Below are 20,667 nucleotides of genomic sequence, written 5' to 3' on the forward strand. Positions count from 1 at the left end.
AGGCCTTCTGGAAGAAGTGGCAGCTGCTTTTACCAAGGACAATGTGATTTTTCTCAGTTTTATTGAATGTGGAGCAACATTTTTTTTTTTTTTTTAAGGTTTGCTTCTTGCAGTTTTCTTTTCTCTCTAAAATGGCCCCCTGGATGGCATGTGCACGTACAACTCAAGTTTTGAATGAAAACTTCACGTCTACCTCCGTGTCCTCACTCAAGTTGCAGCCTTACCCCCCCCCCCCCCCCCCCCCCCCGCCTCGTACCTCACTGTCATCAGGAAGGCATTGGGTCCACAGACAAATACACAGGAGACAAGGTGCCCGGGCAGGACTCGGAGAAAGAAAAGAAAGTCTTCTGCTCTCCTTTGCCATAGTTGAGGGGATGCTAAGATATAACAAAATGGTGCCATTTTGTCAACAAAAATTAATTCTGCCAGCCACCGGAAGGCTTGTAACCCAGATGCCATCTGTCAATGGTTTAGGAAACGTGTTGGAGAATCACCTCAATTTTGTCACCCATAAAGCAGGGTTCTTTTATCCGACCCCAACATCAAAGGGATATTATAAGAAACATTTATATGATATCTTTTTAAAAAAATTTTTTTTTCAACGTTTTATTTATTTTTGGGACAGAGAGAGACAGAGCATGAACGGGGGAGGGGCAGAGAGAGAGGGAGACACAGAATCGGAAACAGGCTCCAGGCTCTGAGCCATCAGCCCAGAGCCTGACGCGGGGCTCGAACTCACGGACCGCGAGATCGTGACCTGGCTGAAGTCGGACGCTTAACCGACTGCGCCACCCAGGCGCCCCTATATGATATCTTTAAAGTGCTTGTGGTTCTCAGGGCACCCGAGTGGTGCTCAGTCGGTTGAGTGTCCCATTCTTGATTTCGGCTCAGGTCACGATCTCAGGGTCATGGGACTGAGCCCCGCGTCGGGCTCTGCGCGGAGCATGGAGCCTGCGTGAGCTTCTCTCTCTCCCTCTGCCCCTCTCACCTGCTTGCCCGCTCTCTTTCCCTCTAAAAATAAAATAAATTTTTAAAAAGGTGCTTGTGGTTCTCGAGGGCAAAAACTGGCGTTTGGGGTGAGGCTATACAATAAAGCATCCAAAAATGAATGAAAAAACAAACAAACAAACACCTTTTCTCTCTAATAGTTACCTTTGCCTCGGAAACTACACGTAAGATTTCATCAGCCTGGTAGTCAAACCCCCTTAATAGCATATCACGATACTCCATGATATTTTCTCCCGCTGTTCCTTTACGCCTCCACACCATAGCCAAAACCAAACAAAAACAAAAGCAAAAAATAAAAACTAACCACAAAAAAGCAACCAAGTTTGCACTGTCCCACTACATGCTTTCTTATCTCTGTGTTTGCTTATGCTGTTCCCACTGCCGGGAACACCCTCCTTACCGCCTGCCAAGGAAGCCTTCGCTATTTTCCCATCAGCATTTCTTGTACTAATCTATAGTTGTGTATCAGAACCACCTGGAAGATATGTTAAACTACTGATCATTCAGCCCCAGCCTTAGAAATTCTGATTTAATGTGTACAGAACATAGCCTGGAACTTGGCGGATTTTAGAAGCTCCCAGGAGACTCTGGCATGTAGTGAAGCTTGAGAACCATTGCTATAGATACTTACAATCCTCTCTAGGCCTCTGCTGTTGGACAGTGAACTTCTTAAGTTTGTCTCCCTTGGTACAGATGGATGTCAGTGGGAAAAGACTCAAGCATCTGGTTCAGCATTCGGAACGGATCTGGGCCTTGGCTTGCTAAAAGATAAGGCTACCCTGGTCTCGTTCCAGGACACCTACATTTCTGATGGATTTTCAGTCTGCTTCTATAACATTATTGTGCAGGTTATTAGAAACAGACCACCAGGAACAGGAAGGCATCACAATTCAGCCAGGCTGTGGATGGCTTCTGCATCTAGGAAATGTATCGTGTAGGCTATTTTAGGTTCTTAATTAGACATCGAAAAAATAGCCATCTGGTGCCACCAAGTATGGACACTATAAACTTCTTCTCCAATATCCACACGAACGTAATTTGCCTCTTAATAAACCAAACGCCACCCATGAGATGAACTGCTGTTTTCAAGATGGCGTCTTTCAGTATGGCCGGGCATAACTATTTCTTGACACACACATGGGCACAGTCTGTTCTCAAAAACACAGTTCAGAGTGACTTTATATGAGTAACCTTATAATTCATAGTAAAATCTAATACCTGGCCCTGAGCAGTAATCAGATTCATTTAAAGGCCTAATACACCCAGCATGGTCAAGAGTTCTCAAAATCTCTGCGAGACTCAGGTTATCTTACTGTTGCTTAAGGGACACCATCAGCTTTCGTCTCGGTGAGTTCTTCTTTCTGACGGTTTACATGTTTCGTTTTATACTCCACCTCTCTCATCCTCCCAGAGGCTTAAATCAGTGAGAAATGGCATGTCAGTTTCTCCTAAAACATTATTAATGACAGACCAATTTCTGTCATTATTAATGACAGACCAATGAACTCACATGTATATCCAAGCCCATCTTTGAGAATATTTCAAATCAGTCTTTCCACCATATTTGTTACTCTGCCTGAAGAAAAATGACAGAAATTCTAGATTTCATGGAGAAACTGCCCCGATGTAGGCTGTGCCTAACACAAATTGGCCAAACTGAATGTCAGGGAGCTGTAAGTCATTTTCCTTTCATTCATTCCCTCTAATAACTTCTTCCTACCCCATTTTCCCCTTTCCCACCTATGTCTGTTCTATTTTTTTTTTTTTAATCCACTCTTTTAGGCACTTTTGCTCTCTTTTCCTTACTCTATTCCCTGAGCTGTGAGCACAGAGCCTGATGCAGGGCTTGAACCCACCAGCCGTGAGATCATGACCTAAGCCGAAGTCGGACGCTTAACCGACTGAGCCACCCAGGAGCCCCAATCTCATTTTTTTTAATCTCACAAGCTCAGCCTCTGCTTTTGGGGTGACCTCTCCCTATGTGTGAATCTACAAGGGATGCTGTCATCCCTTCAATCTCCTCCTTGACCCTGGCCATGCCCTGCACTGGTGGCAGTGGAAGCCACAACTCCCTCCAGAAACAGATTCCAGCACATTCCAGATACAGGCTTCTGCCAAAATAAAAATATGCATGCAGATGGACAAGAACTAGAAAGGGAGGAGCCCAGAAAAACTCAAAAATATTTTTTAGCATGGTGAAATTTCAGGAGATGCTCTGTTTATTTCCTGCAGTGTTGTTATAACTTTGTTATGGCAGGGTTTTAGAGCAGAAATTTAAACTTGTAATTAAAAAAATATACACTTTTTAAAAAGCTGCCTTCAAGTCCCTAAAGCATCTATGAATGGTTTGGGGGAAAAGTGGGGTTGAGGGGTGGGTAATTGACAGAATGAATATCATTGTGGAGGCATTCTTAGTGCACGGACACAGGAAACGGGCCCCTTCCTTGTGTGCAGTTGACTCTATGAACTCCCGGATTTCTACGCATCCTTTTCCCTGAAGACCATCTCTTTCACTCTTGCAGGGTTCGAGCTGACGTGGTTCTCCTAACCTTCTGAAGCCCTGCATTTAGTTCCCTAGCTCTTCTGTGCTATTCCCTCCGCTTCTGGCTTCCACCCCACTTCACAGCTGTGCGGTGACATCTAACACTTCCCAGCAGCATATGCTGGCAGGAGCCGATGCCAAAGCAGTGGAGACTGAGAAATGGAGAAGACCCCATGAAGGGCTGGGCTGTGCCTCCCAGGGCCCAGCTGTCCTTCCTCCTTGGTCCCGGGGACAGGGCAGATCCAGCTGATCACACTGATACTGGTCTCATTTCTAAAATTGCCTTATTTTTTTTTGAGAATTCATTGAGATAATACATATTAAATGGCCTAACACGGTAAATTTTCAATATATGTTAACTGCTGATTACCCATCCATCTCCTGAGTTAGGCCTACAGGGTTGAACAATGGGTAGAAAAGTTGGGGGCAATTTTCCATCAACTTCCAGTTAAGGTAAAAAAAAAAAAAAAAAAAAAAAGCACTATATCTATGACCCATGTGAAAGTCTGCTCATTCTCCCTACTCAGATAAGCTCTGGAGAGAACATAAAGGAAAGGTCTCTGTAGGACGTATTATGACACTTCATTCATTCATTCGTTCATTCACCAATATTTACTGAGCCTTGACTGTATGTCAGACTATCGTACAGGTGTCTAGGATACAACACTGATAAAGCAAATTTCCTGGCCCTGTGGAACTTGAAAGTAGCAGAGGACACACACACACACACACACACACACAATATATCAGTGCTCTGGAGATAAACAAACTGGAGTGGGAATAGAGAGTGGAGGCAGGGCAATGACTGCAGACTGTAGGTGGTTGATCAGTGGAACTTCTCTAATAAGGTGACATTGAGTAGAGCCTTCCATGGGGACCTCCTAGGAGACTGTCCTTCAGTAAAACAAATGCATCTGATACATAAGAATTCTTAGTATATATGACTTTTGGGCTAAGTCATTTTTATCACACCCCTTCTCTACGTGAAAAAAAAAAATGATTTGTGGTGATGATCATGAAATGGGACAAATATATTTATTTCATGTACAAACTAAAATATGCATTCATCAAACAAAACCCTGTACTTTGAAGTATCCGATTGTTAAAAACTAACAAACAAAAACCACAAGTGGTCACAGAGGATGAAAGAATTAATGAGACTCAAGATCTATTCATTTTTACAATCATCATCCTCCACTGCTAATTCCAAATCTACTAATTAAATGCAAGAATACATGATCCCACAGGGGCTGGGGGCACAAGCTGTGCCTGAAACAAGGGAAGGAAGGATCCCTTGTGGTAAGTGGACACCTGAGGTCGTGTGGGCCATGCGGCATATTGGGATCTCTCCAAATTAACGCCCGTGCATAATTCAGCATTTATTAGATAATAATAATAATGTGCTAATCTGGAGTTTACATATATTATTTGTTTAATGTTTATTTTGTTATTTTAGAGAGAGAGAGAGAGAGGACAAGCAGGGGAGGGGCAGAGAGAAAGGGGGACAGAGGATCTAAAGCAGGCTCTGCACAGACAGGAGCGAGACCAATGAGGCGCTCAAACTCACAAACTGTGATATCATGACCTGAGCCGAAGTCAGATGCTCAACCGAATGAGCCATGCAGGCGCCCCTGTAGTTTACATACATTATTAAAATTTAACAGTAACCACAGCAACATATATTTTGGGGAGGAAAGAGTATTTTAGCACTGACGTTGTTTAGATGTGCTAGTGTTTGGTGATAATAAGAAGAACCACTCAGCAGGTTTATGACAGGTTTAAATCCTCTGTGTACCTGCTTATTGCCTGCCCACAGGGTGTGCTACTCCCCCTGTCCCACCCTAGACAAGCCACTGATGGGATGAGCTGAGTGTCCCCACTCTCCTCACTTCCAGATCTGGTGTGATGCCATCGAGTATTCTTCACGGGCCTTTCAGGTCCCGGAATACGACAGCTCATCCCTCAGAAGTAAAGTGATATGACAAACAAAGCTTGTTTGATGAGCATAGAAATGGAGCCACCCAACCTTCATGTTTATGAGAAAGAGCATAACCTCATTCTTGATAGCAAATAACAGATACTGACCGAATATCTATCATGTGTGAGAGGGCAAGCTAGGGGTTCACAAAGTTATGAGACACAGTCTTGGAACTTAAGACATAGCTTGGGCACAGATTATAAAAGGCAAAAGGCAAAAAACAAACAAACAACCCATAGTGCAAATAAATTCAAGAGATAGAATCTTATTAAAAAGGAGAGATTACTTTAATCAGGGGTGGTCAAGGCAAATGTCTGCATTAGTGTTTGACACAGGTCTCAAAAGGATGCAATGGCATTGGATGAGTAAAAGGAAGAGGAGAAGAGAAAATCTTCAGTGGAGACGACCTCAGGGGTGTAGAAAATGCAGAGTGTGTTAAACAGTCAAGCAACAGTTTGGATGATGTCCAACAGGAGCATGGAGATGCACCATGAAATCTATTAGGAGAAGTAGAATGGGGCCATAGGTGGCCTTGAAAGCCGGGTTAAGGGGTTTGACTTTACTGGCAGCTGAGTGTCACCAAATGCTTTAAGCAAGGGGGTAACTAAATCAAAGTGGTATTTTAGGAAAATATGAAGTCATATGAAGGACTGGGGTAAAGGAAGGGGGTAAAGAGAAGCAAATGTGGATACAGGCATAAAGTGATAAAAGAATTTGAAGAAGTTCTCCTTCAAATATAATGGAATGGGTGACATTAGACAAAGGATCAAACATCACAAAATTAAAACTCAGAGGCTGGGCTAATTTTTAACTTGGGGAATGTGAAGTAGGAGACTGGGGAAGACAGTCACACAACGGGCATCTAGTAAAATGCTCTTGTATCTGCTGACATAGTATTCTAAGCTAAAGATTCTGAGCTAGATTCCCAAAGAAACAGTACAGAAAAGTCAGAGGGACAAAGACTTCTCTTTGAATGCTAGAGTTCAACTGCTGGTTTCTCCACAAAAACCAGTAGAAGCTTTCCATCCTCAAAAATAAGTTAAAAAAAAAAAAAAGAATCACTTACATGAAGGTCCAATAAAATTCTGTCTGGTGGTTGGTCCTACCTGGGACAGCTGACCTTAAGTCAGACAATAGAATATGAAACCCTGAGCATCTTTTAGAAATTAAGATCTACCTTCTATTTCTAATTCTTTTCTTGGAAACGCAAGTGGCTTCAATTGTAAACCCTAAAACAAAGAATAAAAATGTATCCTTATAACCAAGAGATCACGACCTGAGCCAACATCAAAAGCTGGATGCTTAACCAACTGAGCCACCCAGGTGCCCCACCTCTCCTCTTTAAATAACGCTGCCTACAAGAAATCTTCAGCGCTCCAAAAAAGAAAAAGGCTTCACTCTCATTTGTGAGTTGTCTCAAGGGAGAGATGCAAGTTTAAGGGAGTCTAGACAGCCAGTGTATTCGTCTTTATCGGCAATAATTTGCTGATTTTAAGGTCTCATCCATATTATAAATATGGATGTGTTGCAACCATGCATTCTTCAAATCACTCAAATTAAAAACAGTATAATTGAAATATTTTGCATCAAATAACAAAGCCCTTGTGCTATATACGTTTTTTTTTTTTTTTTCCAGTAGATCTGAGCATTTATGTGTGTTTCTCTTGGGAGAAAAAGACTCCACATCCTAGGAGGTGAGGGCAGGATTTGGATCTTCCGGGGTGGGGGGGGGGGGGGGGGGGAGGAGAAAACAGACTGGATATTCAGTCTCCTTTTCTGACTTAGTTTACCAAAATCCTTGCACTTTGAGAAACAGGGCGAACATCCATTTTGAGAGCTACGGGTGAAGTGATTTTTCCCAACATTTTTCAAGATTTGGTTTCAGTTTTTTAAACCGGAGGCTTCAATTTCCACCGAAACTTAAAGAAGCCCTTTGAACTGCCTGGGGAACTGGAGGGAGAACGGGGAGGGGAAAAGGCAAGCATCCCTGCGGACTGCGTCTACAAGGTGGCAGCGAGTGAGGGGTTTTCACTGCGAAATCAACATCGTTCGCTCCTTGATTCAGTCTCTATCAGGATGATTTTCACACTTGCAAAAACACATCTTTCTAAACATCATGAATAATGGATGGAGATTTCTGAAACCCCTTCCTTTCCCTCCATAATTTAAATCAAGCTCTTTCAAAGCCAACATACTACATCTTGATTGAAGCCTGAAAAGGTTATAAATAGTAAAGGTTGAAAATTTTCCACAAAGGTAGGTAGATGAAGAAAAAAAAAAAAGGCTTATACCATACACGGGCAAGATGTACTCAGCAGCTCATTATCAACACTGTTCTCCTTCATCACTGTGCTGCTGTCTTGAAAGAACGCGAGGAACAAAGAAGGGCCGCTGCACCATTGTGCCTGCCTCCGAGCTGAAACCTCTGCATTTATTCGTGCCTCCCCCAAACCAGGCATATGATGCCATATCCTTTACGCCAAACTTGGCACAGGGAAGCCGTGTGTAACTTGAATTCTTAATACAGTCTCCCTCTGATGCTGGCCATTGTTTGCTGCATGCTCTGTGCCCTCTAGAGGACTGAAGCTTACACCTGTAAACTGGTTGCTGGCCACCAATTTCCAAGCAGGAACTGTTTTCCTCTGTTTCAAATTCCTCTAGGTTTCATGTGAAACTCGTGCCGGGGAAGTGTATCAGGAGTGAAATCGTGTGTCACAAACACCCAATCTCTACAGAAAATGCTGTACGAATGTGAAAAGGATACTTCAGGCGGAGGCACTGAGAAGGGGTGGTTCATGGATGAGGTTGGGAATTCTTCATAATACTAAGCGTCATCTGCGTGATGTGATTTAATTTCCAAAGGACTCTCAGAAACCCGAACCATCTGACCTTCAGAATAGCCCTGTGACGCTGTCCCATCTCTCAGGGAGTTCCCGGTAACTTCCGTACAATAAATAATGTGCTGAGTAACCAGTGTGTGTTACAGGTGTTGTTGGTACACCCACTGGAGTCAAGGCCTCTGCTCCCACGGAGCTCCGGGCTGGGAGGGAGAGACAGATAATAAAGGGCAAACACAAATGAATCATTGAGATAACTTAAGACAGTGAGAGACGCCATGAAGAAAATCCATCGGGGCAGTATGTCAGAGATGGGGAGGCTGTTCTTGAGGGTGACACTCAAACTGAGAACGGCAAGGGGTAAGTGGCAAGCAAAGGGTGATCTGAGGGAGAGGCATGTCAAACAGAAGGAAGGGCGCGTTCAGCAACTTTGGTTTTGAGAGGCTGGGGGGAGGGAGAGAGAGGACCGGAGGGGTTCGAACTCACGAACCTTGAGATCACGACCTGAGCTGAAGTTGACCCCGGCGCCCCACGTTCAGCCACTCTGAAGCAGGGACCTGCTTGGCATGTCCTACAAACTGCAAGAAGGCCAGCATGACTGATGGGGGCTTTGGAGAGAGTGGGAAAAGAGATGGGCTGGGAAGGTGGAAAGGGCCTTCCTGCTTGGAAGTACAAGACCATGCGTAAAGAAATAAGATGGGGGAGGAGGAGGAGACGGGGCTCATATTTGTCGAGTGTTTACTGTGGGCCAGACTTGGAGCCAAGTTCAGCCATAAGTGGTGGGGCTGGGACCCAAACCAGATTCTCTGACTCCAAATCCTGTGTGTCTCGTGCTATGCCGCGTTGCCCGGCTCACACCCTGCCATCGGGAAGGCCAGCTTTGGTTCACCCAGGTGGAAGCGGGAAAGAGAAGGAAAAATGATATTCTGAATCCCACACAGGAGCCTTTTTACCTGCTGGCCTATGTCGTGAGCGTTTGCTTATGAGGGACATAATTTCAGCCTGAATTTTAAAAGTTGCAATTTCTCTAAACGCGAAGCAACATTGTCTTCGTTTCCTATCTTTGGTGGCCTCTGGTCTAAAGAATCAGCTGACTGTCTCTACACTCTGAGGCAAATTCAAGCACTGAAGATAGAATATAGTTATCAGATGAAACTAAAAAGGTGACGGGAAAAGAAGTAAAGCATATTTAATGCCTCTAGGAAATGAATCCAAATGGCTCTGGATTGGCGTTGCGGGAAGAATGCAGTACAAGTTCCTTCTCTAAGCAAGTTTGAATACTCTCTCTGACACTGCTTTTACATGAGCTCAAATTGCTTTAGAAACCTGTCATATCGAATTAGCAAAAGAAGATAGTAATTCAGAGGGGTGGCAATGTGGCATTATTGAAAATTGCTGGCTGGAAGGCTTCCTGCAGCATTATTTGGGGACAATAACTCACTTTCATCACCATGTATCAGTACAAGCAAATGATGGGCTTTCTGTGGCTCTTGGATTAAACTTTTTCAAAAGTCCACCACACAGATGAAAATGCCCAGACATCTGCATTTAGCAACGAGAGAACGAGGACACAAGAACACATGCGAGTGTTGGCTCCATTCTGGTCAACTGGCATGAACCAAAACTAGAAACACAGACCCGTGGTAGCCCAACAGAACAGTCAGGCTTCAGAAGACGCTTGACCTTGACATCAAACTCAAAGGCTGGGAGAACTGGGAATAAGCAGTACAGACGTGTAAAATAAAATACTCTTGGGGCGCCTGGGTGGCGCAGTCGGTTAAGCGTCCGACTTCAGCCAGGTCACGATCTCGCGGTCCGTGAGTTCGAGCCCCGCGTCGGGCTCTGGGCTGATGGCTCAGAGCCTGGAGCCTGTTTCCCATTCTGTGTCTCCCTCTCTCTCTGCCCCTCCCCCGTTCATGCTCTGTCTCTCTCTGTCCCAAAAATAAATAAATGTTAAAAAAAAAATTAAAAAAAAAATAAAATAAAATACTCTTCCTTGTGATCTTAACGATGGGCCATCTCTTCAGAGAAACCTTCCACGACCATCCTATCTTACCCTGCCTCATCACTCTCCGCCATGTTACCCTCAGAATTTTCTTTTTCTTTACAAGACAAAACAATTTCTGGAATCGCCCAATTAGTTTTCATTACTTGCCCGGCTATTCTATCCCTCCCATCCCAGAACATAACCTCCCTGAGAAGGAGAATTTTAACCACCCTCCACCAGCCCCTAGGAACAATGCCCGGAGCACAGTGGGTACTCAATAAATCTTAACTGAAAGACTTCTGACTTCACAAAAATCTCATTAGACAAGAGCAGAGGCTATTCTGTGTGCAAGAGTATTGTTTCATCAGCTGTTAACAGTGAAGCCTATGCAAGCTAGAATCTAGGCGCTCATCATGAACTGTCTGCTGACCGGAGACTCATTCTATGTCTAACAGTCAGTTGCCAGAGGGAATCTTAGGTGTGCAAGAGCGGCAGGGCAATTTGGGTTCTCCGCACCAAAGTAAGCATGCCCCTGAGTAAGCTCAAAGAAAAGGTTACCCAACTCCTCAACACCTGCTTCCTGATCTACACGATGAAAATCTCGCATTATCTCAGACTTCTCTACCTCAAAAAGTCTAATATTTTTCCGTGCCTTTTTCTTTTGCCAAATTTCGAGGTCTCGGCCTTCAGAAAGGGTGGGAGAATTGCACGATGGACACTACAGACAGAGCGACTGTTAGATATTCTGTCACATTTGCTTTCCCTCTTCTTGTACATGTCAGTATGCATGTGTGAATGTGGGCACGTGCATCTGCGTGTATGCACACGTGTGCGTGCTATGTGGTACGCGTAGCTACGTACTTGTATGTATGGGCATTAGGTGAACATGTGAGTGTACGTGTATATTTGGCTTGAATTGAGAGTTTGTGGCAGACACATTGATGTACTTCATCCCTGAATACTTCATCAGGAATCTCATTAGACCAAGAACAGTCGCCTCTACTACAATTACCACACTCAGAAAATGTAAAATTTATAACTCTACGGTTCCCTAATAAGCAGTTGGTTTTCACATCCCTTAAACATGCCCAAATGTCCTTGATAACTTCTTATTTTCGACCCAGGGTCCAATCACGTATCACACATTATATTTAGTTGTCATCTTTCTTGAGTCTCCTTTAATCTAGAATGGTTCCCCAGCCGTGTTTGTTTGTTTCTTTTTGGCCCTGTATGACACTGACATTTTTGTAGTGTCCTGGGCCAGCTTCTTAGGGAATTTCCTTCCATTTTAATTGACCTGATTGTTTCCTCTAATTATATCTAGGGTGAAGTCTATCATTCTAAGTACCTGACATGACCAATGTAAAGTAGATATGAAATACCTCTGGTTCCCAAAAGAAATTTTTAGGCTGAAATAGCGAATCAATGAAGGATAAGAACACTTCTGACATAGGCATCAGGTCTTGCCTGAGAAACAAGTCTCCTCAATTTGTTAAAATCCTCCTCAACGCAATCAGGTTAGTGCTTCCCACACATTAGTCACTCACATATGATCTTCAAGAATTTTGTTACACCCAAGTTCTACTTACATTAGCATTGATGCAATCATTTATTTTAATTCAACTTATTGAAACTGTTATCCTAAGAAATAATATCCATAACAACGGTTCTGCTGGGCTTGCTCTATTTTTCTAACACCTATCCGGTATACAAAAATACTGAAAACAAATCTGTGCACGTCTAAAACCATCTCCCATAACACAGTGGGGTTCTGGGGGAAACACTGAGTACAGTAGGGTCGCCCTGCCGTGGGCACACACGCGCGCGTGTCTGTGTAGACTGAGCTGGCATAAAAGGCCTTCTCAAGAACTAAGGAAACAAGAAGGTGCCCAGGTTGTCAGGCCAAGTCAGGGACAACATCTAAACAAATGACAAGGCCTGCATTTCCTGAGAGGCACAGCTGCTATCTCCAGTCCCCTGACGCCAGATTGATTGCTTGTCTATTCATTTCCCAGGCCCTCAACAGGCAAGATTGAAAACAGGCTCAGGAAAATGCTACTCGGGCAAACTCTGACACTGATGGAAGGAATCACTGTGTCCTCCAGAAGAACACTTTGTGGCCTATAAAATATGCATATGGATCACAGAATTCCCGAGGTTTCATCCCCTCTACATTTGCCAGAAAGAGACAGAGGCCCGGAGACGCTGGGTGGGTTGTCCAGGGTCACACTGCTCGTTGGTGGCAAACCAGAAACTTCATCTACAATCTCAGATCCCTGAGAACAGTTCATTCCACACCCCATGCTGAGGCCTGAGCCTATACAGTTTTTGATGTATAAAACCATATATGTACCATTACACATATAAAGCCATATTTATACACACACACACACACACACACACACACACACATAAACACACATACATGCAAAACCACATTCTGGCTTCCTGAATCCCTCCTAAATGCTCTTTCAACCACAAATGTGTTCAGCCCCTAAGGCAAGGGGCAGAGGTTCATTCTCTGAACCTCACCATTGTCATTTTCGCTGCTCACCAAACAATCATCTTTCCCTGTGTCCCTTGCTCTGTGAACCATGCAGCCCCGGCCAGCCCATACGAAAATGCTTCTAGTAACTCTACCCATCCTAATTCTTGCCAGGGTATAATCACACTATAAAAACTCAGCATTTGGACCTCCATAAAATTATTTTAGGGCTAGACCTCCCACCTCCTTTACACCTCAGGTCAAAGCCACGTGGAGCAGAAGGCCTGGGGAGCTCCGGCATGGGTTGGAGAACCCCCCACACCTGTACCGGCAGCTCGTAGACGCCCAGCTATCCATGGCCCAGGACGCTCTCAGGGGCTCTCCCCTCTCTTTCATCCCAACAGCTGATTGGTTACTGAGTTCTGTGGCATCTGTCTCCCTAGAACTTGTCCCCTCCATTCTCTCTCCTCCTTCCCTACTGATACACCTTGGTGCAGGCCCTCATGTTCCTCCCCTACACTGTTACAAGGTCTCCCCCCTGGTATCCCTGCCTACTGCCTGCCTACCAAGCCACCCTCTACATCAATGGCTCTCAAAGTTTGGCCCAGGGACTCCTGGGGTCCCTGAGACCCTTACGTGAAAATGAGACTATTTCCATGATTCTGTAGACATGATTTGACTGTGAACATGATATAGACTATTTCCATAACAATACAGATATAATATTGAAGATGCGATTTGCCTTTTCTACACTTATTCTATCATGAGTGTACCGTGGAGTTTTCCAAAGGTTTTCTGACATGGGCCATCGGAACAGAGTGAATCCAGAAGCAGATCTGAGAATCACAGTCTTGTCTTAAGTCGGGTATTAGAGACGTGCAGAAACATAAAAGGATGTCACTCTTCTCACTGAATTTTTGTTCTGGAAAATAAGTTTTCATAAACATGTGTTCTTTACGTTAATAGGTAATGGGTTTGTTATTGTTATTTTAATGAACCAGCAATCATTTTTTAAAATTTCTCAGCCTTATTTTCTAATGGAAATTAGGGATAATATTGCCCACCTAAACGAAAACTGTTTGGGATCCTTCATACGGTAAATCCTTCATTCACGATAGCTCTGTTTCCCTGTTCACCTCATTCATACTAGGGTCTCCAGGTGCCCTTCCCTTCCTCTCTCTATCAGGCCAACCAATTTTATCTTTCCCTCAACCCATCCAGGGTCTCTAAAGCCCCTTTCAAACCATTCTCATCAACTCACAGCCCAGGTAAGTATGACTCTTTTCTCCGTGATCTCCCTGCACCCAGAACATACATGTAGCACTCCACCTGTGATGCTTTATGAGCTCAGTTGTCCATAGATCTATCCCTCCCTCCTGTGTCTGCAAGCTCTCAGAGGTCAGAGACAGAATCTCACAATCTATATCTTTGTATCCCCAATCCCTGGAACAAATGCATATTTGTTAAATGACTTGAACACAGGGGAAGTGGAATAAACGGGACAGGGGGTTTCTAAACATCAGACATGGGGAAAGAGAATGAACGAGAAAGAGTGGGATCAAAGAATTCTGTCTGTCCAACTTGGGAGGGGTCTGCACAGAGCAGTGCTTTTTAAAGTCACTAGGCACAAGAATTACTTAAGGGGCTTGTTAAAATGAAGATTCTCAGCTCCACAGTTTCAGCTGTTCTGACTTAGCTGGTTTGGGGCAGGGCCCAGAACTCTTCAGTTCAACAAGACATAGGGTACAGAACACATTTTATGGACCACTGGCAAAAAGAACATAGTGGGGTGAGGGGTAGTAGTTAGTAGATTAGGCTGTGCCAAATCACCTGGGGCGGGGAGGTAGGTACAACAAAGAAGACTTGACGAAAATGCAATTTCCTGAGCCCCACCCCAGCTCTCCAGAATCAGAATCAGAGGTGCGTCCAGTGGGGCTTACAGTCAGGAAACTTTGCTCCTGTGTTTTAAGTGCTTAGTCATAAGAACCTGGAGCAGGGGTATTAATTCTGGCCTTTGTCTAATCATCTCTACTCATCCCTGAACCTTCCATCTATGAAGCAGAGGCCATATGGGGCCCCTGGATGTAAATGGTAAATACCCACAAAGAAAGGCCCTTTGCGGGGGCGGGGGGTGGGGGGGGCGCATATAAATGGATTCGAAGGAGAAGATGGGGAGCTTTTGGAAAAACACTGGATTAACAAAAAGAACTGTTTCATAGAAAGGCCAAAACACTGGAAGGACAAGAATCTCCCAAGTTTTCCAGAGTTTAAATGTCCACACTGTGCCTATGGATCCCACTCCCATTGTTCCCCCGTATAATCGAGAGCATTCACCACCCAATGAGGTAACCACTAGTTACAGTGGCTACAGAGCACTTGAAATGTGGCTCATGTGACTGAGGAGCTAAATGTTTAATTTTATTTGTGATTAAACTTAAAACCTAATACTCCAGTCACCGGAAAACACTCAGGCATATTTGAAGCAACGTGGTTATGGGGATTTGCTTTCTCAACAGTTTTTTGAAATCTGAACACAGGTCAAGTGTTTCTGATGAAAACTCCGCGTCCAAAGGGCAATGGGCTATGAGTATAAAATACACACCAGATTTCATAGATTTGGTATGGAAAAAAAATCAATAAATTTTAACTTGATTATATGTGAAAAGGATAATTTTGGATACACTGAGTTAAGTAAAAAAAAAATTATTAAACTTAATTTCACCTTTTTTCTTTTTACATGTTTAAAATTTCTTTGTTTAACACTTTAGTTTTGAGAGACAGAGAGAGACAGAGCATGAGCAGTGGATGGGCAGAGAGAGAGAGAGAGGGGGAGACACAGAATCCGAAGCAGGCTCCAGGCTCTGAGTTGTCAGCAGAGAGCCCGATGCAGGGCTCCAACTCACGAACCGTGAGATCATGACCTGAGCCAAAGTCGGACGCTTAACCCACTGAGCCACTCAGGCGCCCCTCTTTTTACATGTTTAATGTGGCTACTGGAAAATTTTAAATTCCTTAAGTAGCTAGCATTATATTTCTACCGAAGAGCGCAGTTCCATTCAAGACTATATAGAATGTGACTACTGAATGTTATTAAATATTTTGAAACCATCTTGGAACATTAGTTTATAGAGGGAAATGGCTGTTCCTCTATGAATTAGTCACCCCAGAGGACTGAAGGCTGATTCCAAGGATATTATCATTTTGGAAACTCAAATCTTTTCTCCATCTTTGCCTCCATCACAATGGATCAGATTCCAGGAGAGCTGATGAGTCCCTTCTAAAAAGAAGACTTAGAATTTTCAAGTCCCAAGCTGGTGTGCACACCTGATAACCCTCTAGATTCAGCAGCCTTACTTCAAATGACTTGGGCTTATTTCAAAACACCAGACCCAACCCTAAACAGTTTAAGAATTAACAGACAAGACTATTCACAACAATATACCCCTGGCTCTCAAAGACCCCAAATGTCTATTGAATACAGGCAACAGCATCTCTCTCCAAAGAGACTAGTCACTAAACCAACCACACTCTTTAGGTCAAATTCTGGCATGTTTGTTAAATACATTACCAGGGGCACCTGGGTGGCTCAGTCAGTTAAGCGGCCGACTTCAGCTCAGGGCATGATCTCGCAGTCCGTGAGTTCGAGCCCCGCGTCGGGCTCTGTGCTGACAGCTCAGAGCCTGGAGCCTGTTTCGGATTCTGTGTCTCCCTCTCTCTCTGACCCTCCCCCGTTCATGCTCTGTCTCTCTCTGTCTCAAAAATAAATAAATGTTTAAAAAAAAATTTTTTTTTTAAATAAATAAATACATTACCAGACAGTGACATTTTTTTCTAACCCCTTCTGTGGGTTTCATGTGTCTGAAAACTGCTTTCATTGTTATTTCCCACATTATCAGGCATTGACTCGCACCTTGAGACAGAGGTTTTTGGGCTCCATGGTCCCCCACTGAGGCCATGGTTACAATGCAGGGGATCCACAACTCTGGGAGGTCTTTTCTGATTTTTTTCCCCCACTCATCAACAACTGGAATCTGGCATTTTCTTTAATTTTAAAGACAAGCAACAGATTATACTACTGTTAATTAGTACCTGTGACATCACCAAAAAAAAAAAAAAAAATCACAGCTTTTTTTTTTTTTCTTTTTTTTTACATGGCAGCACAGTTGTTTAGAAATCCTGAAATAGGACCACCTGGGTGGCTCAGTCGATTGAGCACCTGACTCTTGATTTAGGCCCAGGTCACGATCCCAGGGTTGCGGGAAATAGCCCCTCCTCGGGATCCACGCTGAACGTGGAGCCTGCTTAAGAGTCTCTTCCCATCTGCCCCTCTCCCCCAACTCCTACTCTCTCTCTCTCTCTCTCTCTAAAATATATAAAAAAAAAATTAAGTCCTGAAATATCATTTACGAATATCACAACTTTAAAATCAGGATAGTTAATTCCTCCTGACCACAGCCCCTTCTAACGTAGGGAAGGGATTACTGGTCAACTTCTCACCTGGTAGTCATTCAGCCACAAAAGGGAAAGGGTGCATCTTCTCACCCAGTGATCCAGGCGTCGAGGCTGCTTAATGGCTGCCCCTGTCGACATTTGTTTATTCTTCGTGGATAAATAGAAAGAAGTCAACCACTTAAATTATTTGTTATAGTTCTGCAAAGCCAGACAGCTTAAATGAGAAGGTTTACTTCTTCATAAGTTAGCACTGGCTTTTGGAATATGACAGGTCTGTGGACTACAAATCCAGACCAGGCAAGTTCAAACACATCTGATGGTAAAGCTAACTATCCAAGTGTGTTATTTAAAGTGATTTTTTTAAAACACTGATGATGGAGTAGGCAGTGATATAGGTCATGCATAATATTGTAAGTTCAGTGTGACAGAGATTCCCAGAATCCCTGAGAATCAGGGCGTTTTGTAGGTGGTGGGGGTGGTGCTGTTTTTGTAATTTTATGTACATTAATTTTTACATTTAAAATATTTCTAGACTCAATCTCAACAAATTTAAAATGTTAATTTTACATTTAAAAAATAAGAGAGACGTGTAATGGTGCACATTTTCACCTGTTAAACCTGAGAAGCTGATGATGATGTGGAGGTTTTAGAGCTTGGGAAGCAAACAGTAACTTCCTAGTGACTCAATAAGTTACGATCAGTTTTTCTAGAAACCACTTGGCTCTTCCACCTGCAATATGAAAAGTGAATTAAAACCTTGCCTGTTATTACTGAATCTATTTCCCTCAGTTAAGTACAACATGAATGTATATTTAGAAACACTGCAACACATTCCAGTTTTAAAAAAAAGCTACGCTGGGCTTAGAAGGGTAAGACCAGGCAGGGCAGAAAGAAAGTGACGCACACTGAAGACCGGTATTTCTAGGCACTTGTTGTCCCAACATTTAGAAACGCCCTGGCATCAAAACAATGCTGCCGCTTTTGAAAATTTTGTTCTTTTTCTTTCTTTCTTTCTTTTTTTTTTTGTAACACCAAAAGCCAGATTCAGCCCACAATTTAATATTGTCAATACATTTTCTTCATTACAGAACTGGCACCCCAACTGTTACCTAAGCACTTCACTCTTCAAATCCCACACCCACATGTTCTGAACTCATCTGCACTCAGATATGAATAAAGATGAATAGCATCTTGAGGAAATAGCTTCTCCATTCTCAAATGGCAAAAGCCATGAAGCAAACACGTCACAGTGTCTGAGGGATTTCTCAGAGGAACAAGAAAGAACCCTAAAGCCACCATTTTGTTAGAAAAAAAAACCACATCCTTCCCTGGCAACGTGCCCACTAGGGATTTAAAGTCCAAAGGAACTTCAGAAGTTCCCATACTGAGAGGTTCTGTGATTCTCTTATGAAGAAATGACTTTTCTTTCTCCTTTTACTAAATTTCAGATAATTACATTTTGGTAGGTCAGCAGTCCAACTCAGCATCTCTTTATGGAGAATGGTTCTAGGAGACCTTGATGAAATTGCAAATGCTTGGAAATAGTCACTTGCTTGCATGCTGGGTAAATAGGAAAGCATGCTGACTGTATTTATTTTACTATCATTATGTCTCCGTGGGGTGGGCTAGTAAAAAAGTGCAGGCTGTTAACAGCTTGGTATATACATACACATACACACACCCCCCCCACACACAGTATCTTCTAAAAGAATTTACTTTTCCTTCATCTCAAACCGTGCCTGCAGAAAATCCCCCATACTTGAATGGTTTTCCAAATATTTGTTTATAAGGTGGATGGTTGTCACTTCATTCATTAGTGTTCATTCGTTCGACAAGTTGTGAGTGAATGCCTACTATGTGCCAGGCTGGTGGTGAACATCACATACACTGGTACCAACACAGGCCCATCTCTGCTCAAAGGAACGTTTCACAAGGTGGCTGGGTGCCCAGACTAACCTACGGTCACCTCCTGTATCAGTCATCTCGGGCTGCCATAACCAAATACCAAAGCCAAGGTGCCAGCATGGCCAATGTCTTATGAGGGATCTCTCCTTGGGTTGCAGATGGCCACGTCCTTGCTGTATCCTCGCGTGACTGTTCTTGAGTGGGTGTGGTTGGAAAGAGAGGATGTAAACTCTCTAATATCTCTTCTTATCAGGGTGCTAATCCCGTAATGAGGGGCCCACCCTCATCACCTAGTTACCTCCCCAAGGCCCCATCTCCGAACGTCATCACATTAGGGGTTAGGGCTTCAATACCTCTTTAATATCAAATGTGCTATTTCATCCGTCATGTTAATTCAATAGACCTAAGTCTTTCAAATCCATCTCAGAAGAGTGGGACTTTGGCTCCTCTGCCATTTGGCTTTCTGTAGTGGTTAGGGCTGAGGGCCTTAGACACCAACAGAGGATGAGAGCCACAGGAGCACCAGACCCCCCCAGTCCTAAGGACGCAGGTGGTTTAGGGTTTGGAAGAAAGTAAAACAGGCTCTGAGGCTCTCAGGTCAGCATCTAAAGCAGAACTGATAAGATCTCCGCAGTGAGGTCGAAATTCAGAAATGATATGCTTTTTAAAATCCAGTATCCTTACTCCAAGGCCTGCCTCCCTCTTTGAAGTTCTCGTGATCAAGTTCAATCAGGCAGTACAGCAAAACAAATAACAATAACACAAACTCAGAATAACAGCAAGAGTCAATGCGTTATTGTGAGGTTTTCACAAAACTGCAATCACAGAGCACTTTTCTCGGGACCTGAGGAAGTAGGGTAGGTGGGTATTCACACCCCACCCCCCAATACATTAAAGGCAACACCCACCAAGCTCAGCCCCTCCACTAGACGTCATTTGACTCTTCGAGGTTTGATCATTTCCTTAAAAGCCTGGATGATCAAAGCCAGCCTGGCATGCAAAGGGATCAAAGAGGAGAAATTACAGAAATCCCGATGCAGGTTTTGACTCTAAAACTTAGGGCAGCGGACTTCCTCCTTTCAGACCATCCTCTGCCACCTCAAAGAAATAATCAGCACACGTCACAGAGGCTGAATGCACCTTTCGCCCTGGTCCTCGGTCCATGCAGAAGCAATCGAGAACTTTTAGCTGGATCTCTGACATCCAGGCTTCCAAAACTGAAGGTCAAGCTCCTTCCTGTTTCTAACAGAACGAAGGGGAAACAGACACTCCTACATGTCTCTTCCCTCATCTAGTGTTAAAATTGAAAAAGCGGGTATCGTTGGGTGACCTAAATCGGGCTGTGCTGGATGGATGGTTCTGCCACAGCACACAGGGTCTGGGAATAATTCTAAGGCATCTCTCGTTCATTGCAAGGGCTTTTATTTCCATAGTACTAGAGGCTCCTCACAGCCACTGATGTAGGACAAGAAA

General features: G+C 43.7%; 1 protein-coding gene across 5 annotated transcripts in view; it reads right to left on the reverse strand.

The window, feature by feature from the left end:
• Nucleotides 1-20,667, reverse strand: part of LRRC3B (leucine rich repeat containing 3B) — a 92,733-nt gene that overhangs the window by 59,484 nt on the left and 12,582 nt on the right. The gene's annotated exons all lie outside the window — the stretch shown is intronic.

This window comes from Puma concolor, chromosome C2, assembly GCF_028749965.1.
Source record: "Puma concolor isolate L17-30 chromosome C2, mPumCon1.1.hap2, whole genome shotgun sequence".
Lineage (NCBI taxonomy): Eukaryota > Metazoa > Chordata > Mammalia > Carnivora > Felidae > Puma > Puma concolor.